Below are 12,621 nucleotides of genomic sequence, written 5' to 3' on the forward strand. Positions count from 1 at the left end.
AGTTTGATCTAGCTATAGAGAAATAGACATCAGAGGGGAAGTCATTGATGTCAGGCCTAGAATGAAAGTTCCAAGCAGGAAAGTACACCTCAGTCATGGGATGAGAATTTAGGCTTGCACTTGACTTCAGGACTAACTTCTGGGAATACATGAGGGGAGTGTCACAGGGTAAAGGATTTCTTCTTTGGCGAACCTCTTTTGGATACACTCTGGAGGGCATTTACATGTTTCAGAACCACACGTGTGCCCCCTAGAAACTGCTGTGAACTTACTTAGATTCCAGCGCTGGTTGTAGGTGATGCTGATCTTTTTCTCTGATACTGGTAAAAGTCAGCAGTATCCTAGTTACCTCTTACTTCCACCTGGATGTATTTGTGATGGGTAATGGGTTATGTCTGATGGTGGACAGTGTGTTCTTATTTAGCCTGTCCAGAGTCTCAAGAGTTTCTTCTTGGTCCTATAGTTCTGCAAGAGAAGCCCCCTGAAGTGGAGGAGAGAGTTGCCACTTAAAAGCCCATTCAAGGTCAGTTCATGTTTACTTTTTGTTCTGTCATGTAAATTTGTTTTACAGAACATTAAATATTTGCTGTCGTTCTAAATTGTAAGACCTAATTGTGAGCTGTCCATTTACCTGGTCCTCAGGTTACCCCTTCCCAATTAATAACAGCACCATAGGGATGGGTCCCCATCTCTTCCAATGCCTTTCCAAATACCCTTTTTCTTCCCAGTTAATATTCACATTGCTATTGGTAATTATTCAGTTTCCCCATGTGCTCTTTTCTTTCCAAAGGATGGTACAGAAATAGAACTAGTTGAACTCTTCAAGGATAAACTAAGGACTTATTTTAGAATGTGTTTTGTCAAGGAAGAGACTAGTGGTTAGGTAGAATAAAACACCACATACCTTTGATTTTATTCAGAGACTTGATTTTCAAACAAAGCAAGGTAGGAAATGGTTTGATTGATTTCAGTCAGTAAGACATTTTAGGAGTAGGAATATGGTTGGAGTTTTGTGAAGAGAGGTCTTTGTGAACAAGGGCAGGGAGTTTTTCCTGAAGAGTCCATGAGGAGATTTGAATGGTGACTAAGTCTTGAGATTTGGCAGTATGACTCTCTTTGAGACCATATAGTGGTACAGACTGTGAGAGGCAGCATGATATAATGGTAATTGAATCTAAAGCAGCACCTTCTGATGGAAATACAATGTAAGCCACTTGTGTAATTTATTTTTTTATTTTTTATTTATTTTATCCTTAAAATGAGGCCTTTATTTTTTTTAAAATTTTTTTATTAACATACAATGTATTATTTGTTTCAGGGGTACAGGTCTGTGATTCATCAGTCTTAGACAATTCACAGTGCTCACCATAGTGCATCACTCAGCCACCCCATCCTTCCCACCCCCCTCCACTCCAGCAACCCTCAGTTTGTTTCCTGAAATTAATAGTCTCTTATGGTTTGTCTCCCTCTCTGGTTTCGTCTTGTTTCATTTTTTCCTCCCTTCCCCTATGATCCTCTGTCTTGTTTCTCAAAGTCCTCTATCAGTGAGATCACATGATACTTATCTTTCTCTGATAGACTTATTTTGCTTAGCATAATACCCTCTAGTTCCATCCACATTGTTGCAAATGGCAAGATTTCATTTTTTTTTTGATGGCTGCATAATACTCCATTGTATATATACAGCACATCTTCTTTATCCATTCATCTGTCGATGCACATCTTGGCTCTTTCCACAGTTTGGCTATTGTGGACATTGCTGCTATAAACATTGGGGTGCATATGCCCCTTCAGATCACTACATTTGTATCTTTGGGGTAAATACCCCCCAGTAGTGCAATTGCTGAGTTGTAGGGTAGCTCTATTTTCAACTTTTTGAGGAACCTCCATACTGTTTTCCAGAGTTAGCCACTTGCATAATTTAAAAATTTCTTTTGCACACATTTTAAAAAGTTAAAAGGAACAGTCAAAATTAAGCTGGATAATACAATTTTATTTTAATTTTTTTATTTTAACCAATGTATCTAAAATATTTCAACATGTAATAATATAAATAAGTTGAAATATTTTATTTATTTATTTTTAAAGATTTTATTTATTTATTCGACAGATAGAGCACAAGTAGGCAGAGTGGCAGGCAGAGGGAGAGGGAGAAGCAGGCTCTCTGCTGAGCAGGGAGCTGGACATGGGGCTCGATCCCAGGACCCCAGGATCATGGCCTGAACTGAAGGCAGCCGCTTAACCAACTGAGCCACCAGGCGCCCCAAGTTGAAATATTTTACATTCCTATTTCATACTAAGTTTTCAAGATCTGCTACATATTTTACTGTTATAGCACTTCTCAGTTTGCTAAATTTTCAGTGGTTATGGTGAAAAGAATAAAATTGTGTTTAACTGAAAAACATTTTATATTGCTTTTGTATTTGAATTGAAAATTAAAATAAAATTGAAAATTCAGTTCCTTGTTCAGTCTAGCCACATTTCAAGGAGGTCAGTAGTTATTAATCTTTACGTTTTATAATCTTTTGTTGTAAAGTGTAGATAATGATCATATTAATGCCTTACAGTTTTTATAAGGATTGTACACATTAATCTGGGCACAGCCCTAGAGCACTTAATAACAGCCATGCACTTAACAAATCCTCAAGAAACAAAACTGTTGTTATGTGAAGATTCAAGAAACAAAACTGTTGTTATGTGAAGGTTCTAAGTATTCACCATAAATTTTCTAAAAATCAAGAACAATGAAGATACAAAATTTATTTTGATGAGTATTTAAAAGGAATCTTTGAAAATCAGATTTGCTAACATCCTAGAGTAGAACTTCTTAACCTAGGGATGCCTGGGTGGCTCTTTTGGTTAAGGGAATGATGCCTTTGGCTCAGGTCATGATCCTAAGGAGCGTGGGGCTCCCTGCTCAGCGGGGAGTCTGCTTCTCCCTTTCCCTCTGCCTCTCCCCCCAGCTCCTGTTCATGCTCTCTCTCAAAAATAAATTGAAAACAAACAAAAAACACAGCAACCTTCTTAACCTAAGGTAAATTGACTCCATTTTAGTTCTCACAGGGACCACAAATCTCTTGAAAGTCTATTCAAAATCATTCTATATAATGCCTAACATTTTTTATTTTGGGGGGTTGTTTTGTTTACAGAATATCTTGAATTTCATGGGGTTACATGAAACATATGTGAAAGCTTAAAAACTAAGTTAATCACATTACATAAATGTGATGTAATACCATACAGGTAAGAGAAACTATGTAGTCTTAAAAAAGGAAAATGACTGACATTATATATTTACATAAGAAAAAGAATACTCCAAATTATTAGTATTGTATATGAATCAGTTTTACTAAGATTGCATTTGTAAGCAATCTTGCAAGAAAATATCTAAAAGGAACAGAAGGAGAAAGGGTTTCATGTGTAGTTGAAGTACGAAGTTTTGATCCATAATCTTGGGTGAAAGCAATCTACCTTGATGTCAGCTACTTCTCTTCCTTGTTAATTTGATTTATAAATCTCCAGCATCTGTATGAGATCAGGTGTCATGTGGAACCTTCTTTGGTTGTGTGATATGTACCCAAGGCTCAATACCTTCTAGTTTTGCAGCAGTGCCAGTCAGTGGTCAGGAGCACTTGGTACGTAAGGCCCTCTTTACAACTGGCTCAAGGGCTGTCTTTTTCTGATGATTGTTGCAGAATACCCAGTTACCAGGCTCTATACTGACCAACCACACCCTTTGAACTGGGATCCAGGAAGCTTCTTTACCTGTTGATGATAAACTTGAGCATAAGACATTAGAGACTTAGGGTAGCAGGTCATACTAGCATGAGACAATAAAGCATCAGCAGAAGGTTATATAATGCTGGAATTTCAAGAAGTTTATAAGGCTCATAGGATTTATCCAATGAAGTGGGTGCCTTAATCACTGCAGATCGTGGAATGTATACCCCAAGTGGGAAACACACTTGTTAATAATATTTTTCTTTGCTACTTTGAAGCCTTGTGACATGTGAAGGCTTTAAGAGAAAACATATGTACAATAACAACCCATACTGAGTGGCAGCTGAATGAATAATTGCAGGTGTTCAGAGGGTCCAGAGGGAGGGGATCTCAGGCCCCTGGGGACAAGAATAGTTTTTCCAGGATTATGGACCTGACAGATGAGGCATTGGCAGATTATTTTTGCAATTTTGCAGATGTCTCCCCACCAATGTCTTACTTATAATGAGTCATCCTAAATGCACTATGGTAGGTAAAGGAAAGCAAAAGACAAAATACAGGGTTTGTCAAGGAGTGGGGAAAAACCAAATAGCTGTTTTGGGTTTCCCATACCACTAACTGTTCCTTTCATTTACAGCCATTGTTTACCCATCTTGATTTCTTTGATTTCGGAGGAAACTGTTGCTGTTACAAGTACATCAGGATGGCAAAAGTATGGCAATGAGGGGCCATTTTTGCAAAAGCAGAATTGACTTTATCCATATGTGTCATAATCTTTATGATTGTGCTGCTGCTATCTTTGATGAAAGCCAGCTTGATCACATATTAAAACTTCTTTCCAAAGATTCTTTTCTGACAAATCTACTACTTTCTTTTTTACATTTAGATATTGCCTTATGTTTTCCCTCTTTAACTAACCAGCCTCACTTTAGGACAAAATTACTTTCTTTTCCTTAACAAAAATGTATTTCCATTCCTCATGCTTTTTCTTAGCAAAAACACACATCTTTCTTTGCATACAGAGTTGTTTCCCTTATTCTTTTCAGTAGTCTTAATTATATTTATTAGCATTCTTAACTCTTAGAAACCTTAATTTCTAGTGAAAATTAAGTAGTAAGCAAATGTGAACTGTCTGGTATATCAGCAATCTAGATTTGCAAATTTATGAACATATCACATAAATTCTAGAGGCATACGCTTTTGTGTTTCATGCTTTTCATACTCTTACTTATGGTCTTTCCTTTCCACTCAAAGATTCCCTTTAATATTTCTTAAAGGGCTGGTTTAGTGGTCATGAACTGCTTTCGTTTTTGTTTGTCTGAGAAACTCTATCTCTCCTTCTATTCTGAATGATAGCCTTGCTAGGTATTCTTGGCTGCAGATTTTTTCCCTTTCTGCATTTTGAATATTATCATGCCACACTGCAATGTTTTTTTTTTTTAAAGATTTTATTTATTTATTTATTTATTTGAGAGAGAGAGAGAGAGAGAAACAGCATGAGACGGGAGAGGGTCAGAGGGAGAAGCAGGCTCCCCGCTGAGCCGGGAGCCCGATGTGGGACTTGATCCCAGGACTCTGGGACCATGACCTGAGCCGAAGGCAGTCGCTTAACCAACTGAGCCACCCAGGCGCCCCACACTGCAATGTTTCTGCTGAAAAATCCACTGATAGCCTTATGTATGTATGTACAATTACCCTTGTATGTAATTGTCATCTTTTCTCTTGCTGCTTTTAAACTTTATCACTACTTTTTGCCATTTTAATTACTATGTATCTTGGTGTGAATCTCCTTGTGGTGATTTTGTTGGGAGATCTCTGTGCCTCCTGGATCTGGATATCTGTTTCCTTCCCGAGATTAGGGAAGTTTTCAGATACTGTTTCTTCAAATAAATTTTCTGCCCCATGTTCTCTTCTTCTGCGATTCCTATAATGTGAATGTTATTTCGCTTGGTGGAGTTGCTGAGATCCCTTGTCTATTCTCATTTTGCATAATTTTTTCTCTCACTTGCTTAGCTTGATTTCTTTTCCTTTACTCTGTCTTCCAGGTCATTCATTCCTCTGCTTCCTCTAGCCTACTATTTATTCCATCAAGTGTATTTTCAATTTCAATTATTGTGTTTTTCATCTCTGATTGGTTCTTTTTTATCTCTGTATTAAGAGTCTCGTTGAGGTCCTGCATGCTTCTCAAGTGCAGTGAATCTTTATGATCCTTTAAATTTACTATCAGGCATATTACTTACCTCCATTTTGCTTAGGTTTATTGCTATACTTTTTTTTGGTTCTTTCATTTGGGACATATTCCTCTGTGGGCTCATTTGCCTATCCCTCTGTGTTGGTTTTGTGTGTGATGAAAGTCAGCTGTGTCGCTTTCTCTTGAAAGTAGTGGGTGCAGCATAAGCACTTTTAACAAAGCGGTGCTGGTCGTCTTCCACAGAGACTTGCAGCCATGGTATAGACCAGGGCAGCTGGACCGCTCTGAGGAGTCACTCAGGTCAGGGGTGCCATTGTACCAGGGTGCCCACATCCTCCACAAGAGGTCAAAGATGCGGTATTGGCAAGGTTTGCACCAGTCTTCTTGGGGAGGGGCCCCACAGAGCAGGGACTGAGACAGGCCTGGCCGGCGGGGCGGGGGAGAGGGTAGCAGGGCATGGCGTAAGCAAATTAGGTAGCAAATGCCTGCACTGCCCGGGTTCCCACAGTGCTGGGCCCAGGGGAGGGATGCTGTTATCTGCCAGCTCTTTGTTCCTGGAAATGTCCCTCCATGAACTCTGAGATTAATTAATAACTTACTCTCCCTCTTGTATTGCCCAGGCCTTTCTCAAACTGCTGCTTCTAAGCCATACTTCAGTGGGCTGTCTGTTGTACTGACTCTAATTTAAGGACAGGGACTCAGCTTCATATCACCCTCTGGCCTTTCCCAGCACTGAGCTTGCTGATTTTTAAAGTTCCAGGCTTTAAGTACTACTGGTTGTAAGAACTCATGAAATTTGGCCCCCTGACTTTCAAAGCCAAATGTTGTGGGGATTCATCTTCCCTGTTCAGGATCCCTGGTGTGATAGTCTGTTTCTTGCCTTTCTGTGCATCTGCAGCTCCCTCCTTCCAGCATCTGTCCTGCAGGGTTTAGCTTCCACTGCATCTCTGCCTTTCCTGCCATCTTCAGTGTGGCCTCTTCTCTACATTTAGTTGTGGAGTTTGTTCTGCCAATGGTCAGGTCATTTTCAGGGTTATTTGCACTGATGTATGACCTAGTTGTATCTGTGGGATGAGATGAGATTAGGATCCTCCTACTCCACCATCTTTTCTGGAAGTCTTCCCCAAGCTGTTACTTTTTTGTTGACAGATTTTGTAAGAGATAATATGAACTTACTTGGCTAGTAAACTCAGGTAGAATAAAAGTTTTATATTTAATGCTAACTTTAAAGACATGCCTGTTTTAATTAAACATCAACCTTAAATTAGCTTTCAAATAGAATATTTCCTCAGATAACATAAACTTGAAAAGCTTTTGGGTTAGTTTCTATCTTTCTGAGTGTTACAGAATGGCCTATACTTTCAGGCACTTCACTTGAATAGGGCTTTTACAAATTAATTTTAGTGATACTATCTGGAGGTAGAATATCTCATATACATCCATATACATTTACAACTGTATATGGGCATAGACACAGACACACAGATGCAAAGACCATATAGTTACTAATATTTGTGGAGAAGATTTTTAAGATTTGTTTTTGTCCCTGGAATTAATCTTAAAGAGGTTGTACCAAATTTGGGTACAAGAGTCCTTTTAGCAGTTTTTTTTTTTTTTAAGATTTTGTTTATTTATTTGACACAGAGAGACACAGCGAGGGAGGGAACACAAGCAGAGGGAGTGGGAGAGGGAGAAGCAGGCTTCCCGCAGAGCAGCGAGCCTGATGTGGGGCTCTATCCCAAGACCCTGGGATCATGACCTGAGCCGAAGGCAGACGCTTAACGACTTAGCCACCCAGGCGCCACCAGCAGTTTGTATTTTTAAAAGGCCTCTTTCCCTTTTTCTTTCTTTTAATCTCAGGTTTACATTTCAAAGGTATGATAAGAGATGTAACTTCTAGGGACAGAGAAAGAATATAAGTGCTTCCAAGAAGGACTTTGGTTTCCTAAGGCCAATAATTTACAAGCCTTTTGAGATAAACAAGGGAAGTTTTGGAATCGGTAAAGGATTAGGTGAATTTTGAATTGCCTTTAAAGCTGACTTTTGGGGCGCCTGGGTGGTTTAGTCAGTTAAGCGTCTGCCTTCGGCTCAGATCATGATCCCAGGGTCCTGGGATCAAGCCCTGCATCGGGCTCCCTGCTCAGCAGGGAGTCTGCTTCTCCCTCTCTCTATACCCCTCTCCCCTGCTCGTGCTCTCTCTCACTTGCTCTCTGTCTCTCTCTCAAATAAATAAATAAAATCTTAAAAAAAAATAAAGTTGACCTTTGCTGTGCAAAGGATTTGTAAGGATAGTTGCTCTCAATTGAGAGAATTGGGTTGTAACTTAAATCAACATTATAGGTTGATCCACCTATCCAACTATATTATCCTCAGTTTGCTTCTTTCTTTATGGGTAGATCTAATTTTAAATATTTCTGGCAGTCTGGGCGCCTGGGTGGCTCATTTGGTTAAGCGACTGCCCTCGGCTCAGGTCATGATCCCAGAGACCCAGGATCGAGTCCCACATCAGGCTCCCTGCTCAGCAGGGAGTCTGCTTCTCCCTCTGACCCTCCTCCCTCTCATGCTCTCTGTCTCTCATTCTCTCTCTCGCAAATAAATAAAATCTTAAAAAAAAAAATTTTTAAATATTTCTGGCAGTCTGAATAACCTGCCTTGGGTCTAAGATGGGTCCCCAAAGATCACGTAAAGGATATTACCTTCCCAAAATCCAGAGTTACTCCCAAAGATAGCCAATAGTAAGAACCAACAACCTGCGCATCCCAGACAGGCAGAAAGCCAAACCCAGTCACACACAACTAGATAAGCAAGAAGGCAGCAGCTATCCCTGGGAGACAGAGGATCAATATAGTGGATTTGGATTTGGAAAGGAAGAGAAAATGTGAAATTTTATTTTCCTTTGAACTTGGCATTACAGATAGTGATTCAGAAGAACTGATTATGGTAAGAATTTTCTTTACTGGCTTCTGCCAGTTTTTCTAGGATCCACTCTGCAGTCTCTGATATTTACCAGAGTTTCCCCTTGGCTGTTTAAAGGAAAATGTGGAAGTTTACCAGAAAATCCCTCAGTTTTGTCAACTTGGGGAGGGGCCCTCCTTTGAAGGTGGTATGGGGATGCCTGTGAGGCCATTAACTTGGCAGACTTTTGTTTATGGTTATGTAGTCTTCAGAGTGGATAAACAATTCAGAAGATTAGTAGAATGAGTACTCAAAGGAGGATAGAGAGGAGCAGTAGGAGTTATGTCTTATAGTCTTTTGTTGTAGATACCTCTTACATATTTAATTTTTCTCCAGCCTTCTTCAGCCTAATCTTTTAATGACACTATTTTGGAATTTTTAAACCTTTGGAGGCTTCTGCTTGCCAATTCTAATTTGGGAAGCCTTGCTTTCAAGTGCACTTAAATGATCTTACCCAATTGGATTGTTTCCTGTCATGACCATGGTATTTCTACATTGTATTTCCCATGAGGGCTGACAGCAGTTCGATAGGACCCTAACCACAAATGGAATTAACCCACATTTCTGCCTAGCCACGTCTAGTTGCAAATGGGGTACAACTCACATTTCTATCCAGCCTTAGCCTGGGGCCCCCAACTTGATGGTTACCAAGCCAAATTCTTTAGGACACAAAACAAGCAGGTAGATTTTTATAGCTTCCAGGACCATAGATCTTAGATATAAAATAAGTGTCTGGGGCGCCTGGGTGGCTCAGTCGGTTAAGCGTCTGCCTTCGGTTCAGGTCATGATCCCCAGATCCTGGGATTGAGCCCCACATCAGTCTCTCCACTCAGCAGGGAGCCTGCTTCTCCTTCTCCCTCTGCCTGTTGCTCTCCCTGCTTGTGTTCTCTCTCTCTCTGTCAAATAAATAAATAAAATCTTACAAGCAAGTGTGCCAGAAGGTGGAATGCTTAACTCTTTGGAATTTAAAGATCCCATTAACTAAGCCTTTATTTCCATAAACAAGACAAACAAGTGTGCATGTAACCAACATTGCATCATTACCAACAGTAACCAAGAGATGTCATTGTGGGCTGACCAAGAGAGAGTTGTGTGTACCACCAGGAATTTCCAGTATGGACTAAACCAGCAGACTCCATTAATGGAGACTGCATATTAGAAATGGAGAAAGGTAGTAAATGGGGACTGTGGACTGGAAATGGGGAAGGGATTCCAACATGGAATTGCAGACTGAACCAAGGGCTAAGAAATAGTGCTGTTAGAGCCTCCTGTCAGTCTAGACTGACCTGTTCAACCTGGACTAAAAGCCAATTAGATTGGTAGCTCAAACGCAAAAAGAGCAGAGCTCAAACTAAGAGGGGACTTAACCAGCAGGCTTTGGAAATGGCAAGACAGTGAATTTAGAAGGGTTCAAGGGCTGCCACACTTGTGTTCCTCATTTTCCCCAAATGCCAGTAGTTCTCTTTGGACTCTACTGCTGCCACCAGATGTGTTAAAAAAACAAAATTCAGACAAGTAAACCTGAAGATTTAATTGGCTTTGTTGAACAATTCATGAATCAGGCAGCATTCCATCTAGCAAGTAAAGGGGAGCTCTGCTGGGCTAAACAAAACAACAACAGCAAAAGTTTTTAGAGGTAAAGAGAGTGAACTAAAAAAGAGAAAGGAATTTATTAATTCCTTTAGTAATTCTTAACTAATAATTAATTTGTTAAGCAGTTCACGCAAGGAATATATTGTTTATGTAAGGTTGCTCTCCTAAGGGGTGAAGAAGCGGTATATCAGTAAATTTCCTAGTCTTGGCCAGGAAGTTCCATGTCGACTGGTTAAAAGTTTACATTGCTGGGGGTTGAAACTGCAGTTTGGTTAGGTACTAAGTCTTAGTTTACTGACCACAGGCCTTAACCTAACTGACGCCTGTTTGGGCCTGTGGTTTTCTTTTTAACAATCTGAAAATGCTACCTCCCTGAATTTTGTTAATTCAGGTTTTTGAGTAGTGAATGTGCTCTCTTGCATTGCTGAGATACAGCAAAAGGATGTTCGTAAGTTTACAGGAGTAATTTCAGTCACAGATATCCTTGATGGTCCCATTCATTTTGAAGGTCTTTTTGCTCACAGTGTTCTTAACAGAAAGAAAACTTGCCTCCCAACTATTGAATCTGTTAAGTGGAAATAGCTTCTTATATATTTCTGATGTTGGAATTAATGCATGTTTGTTGCAAGATACTCAAATTTTAAGGAATCTGTAAAGAACAAACATAGTAATTAGCCATACAGAAATAATCACTCTTGATAATTCAGTGTACCTTATTTTAAACTTTTTCTCTCTGGATGTGTGGTTTTGTTTTGTTTTGGAGATATAACTGACATACAACATATGTTAATTTCAGGTGAATGTAATGATTCAGTATTTGTATATACTGTGAAATGACCACCACTGTAAATCTAGATTAAATCTAGAATGATACAATAAATCTAAATCTTAAGATATACACTCTAAGCAACTTCCAAGTAGACAATACAGTATTATTAACCATAGTCACCATGCTGTACATTACATCCCCATGATTTATTTATTTTATAACTAGAAGTCTGTACCTTTTGAACACCTCTACCTATTTTGTCTACCTCTCACTCCCTGCCTCTAGAAGCCACCCATTTGTTCTCTGTATCTATTAGTTTGGGGGTTTTGTTTTTGTTTTTAAGATTTCACATATCAGTGAGATCATATGGCATTTGTCTTTTCCTAACTTATTTCACTTCCCATAATGCCCTCCAGGTCCATCCATGTTTCACAAATGGCAAGATTTCCTTCCTTTTTTTAAAGATTTTTATTTATTTATTTGAGAGAGAGAGAGCACATGAGAGGGTCAGAGGGAGAAGCAGACTCCCTGCCGAGCAGGGAGCCCGATGCGGGACTCGATCCAGGGACTCCAGGATCATGACCTGAGCCGAAGGCAGTCGCTTAACCAACTGAGCCACCCAGGCGCCCAATTTCCTTCCTTTTTATAGCCAAATAATATTATATTCTATTATATGTATTTGTGTGTGTGTGTCCCACATTTTCTTTATCCATTCATTCATCTAGCTTTGTTTCTTGAGATTCCTTTAGCTTCAAGGTCTTTTGTGGTTCCATAAAATTTTCAGGAGTGTTTGTTGTATTTCTGTGAAAAATGTCTTTGGAATTTTGATAGGGATGCGTTGAATCTATCTTTTGTGGTAGTCTAGATATTTTAGTTTAAGTATTTTATTTATTTATTTGTCAGAGCACAAGCAGAGGGAGCGGCAGGCAGAGGGAGGAGGTGGCTCCTGCTGAGCAAGGAGCCCTATACGGGACTTGATCCCAGCATCCTGGGATCATGACCTGAGCCGAAGGCAGCTGCTTAACTGATTGAGCCATCCAGGTGTCCCCATAGTCTAGATATTTTAACACTATTAATTTTTTCTGGGGCACCTGAGTGGCTGGGTCGGTTAAGCATCTGCCTTCAGCTCAGGTCATGATCTCAGCGTCCTGGGATCAAGCCCTGCAATGGGCTCTCCGTTCAGCAGGGAGTCTGCTTCTCCCTCTCACTCTCCCTCTGTGCTCTCTCTCTCAAATAAATAAAATCTTAAAAAAACCAAACAACTCAAAACAGTATTAATTCTTCCAATCCATGAACATGGATTACCTTTCCATTTATCTATGTCTTTCTCAATTTCTTTCATCAGTGTCTTACAGTTTTCAGTGTACAGTTCCTTCACCTTTTTGGCTAAATT

The 12,621-nt window shown here is 39.7% G+C and overlaps 1 protein-coding gene across 1 annotated transcript in view; it reads left to right on the top strand.

Annotated features, from left to right (window-relative positions):
• The first annotated feature begins 478 nt into the window (after nt 1-478).
• ZNF529 (zinc finger protein 529) overlaps nt 479-12,621 on the top strand; it is a 38,569-nt gene continuing 26,426 nt past the window's right edge. The window contains exon 1 of the mRNA XM_081807545.1: nt 479-523. The gene's annotated coding sequence lies outside the window, so the exon portion shown is untranslated. The remainder of the gene's footprint in view (nt 524-12,621) is intronic.

Source organism: Leptonychotes weddellii, chromosome 16 (genome assembly GCF_054177405.1).
Source record: "Leptonychotes weddellii isolate Sample4059 chromosome 16, ASM5417740v2, whole genome shotgun sequence".
NCBI classification, from domain to species: Eukaryota; Metazoa; Chordata; class Mammalia; order Carnivora; family Phocidae; genus Leptonychotes; species Leptonychotes weddellii.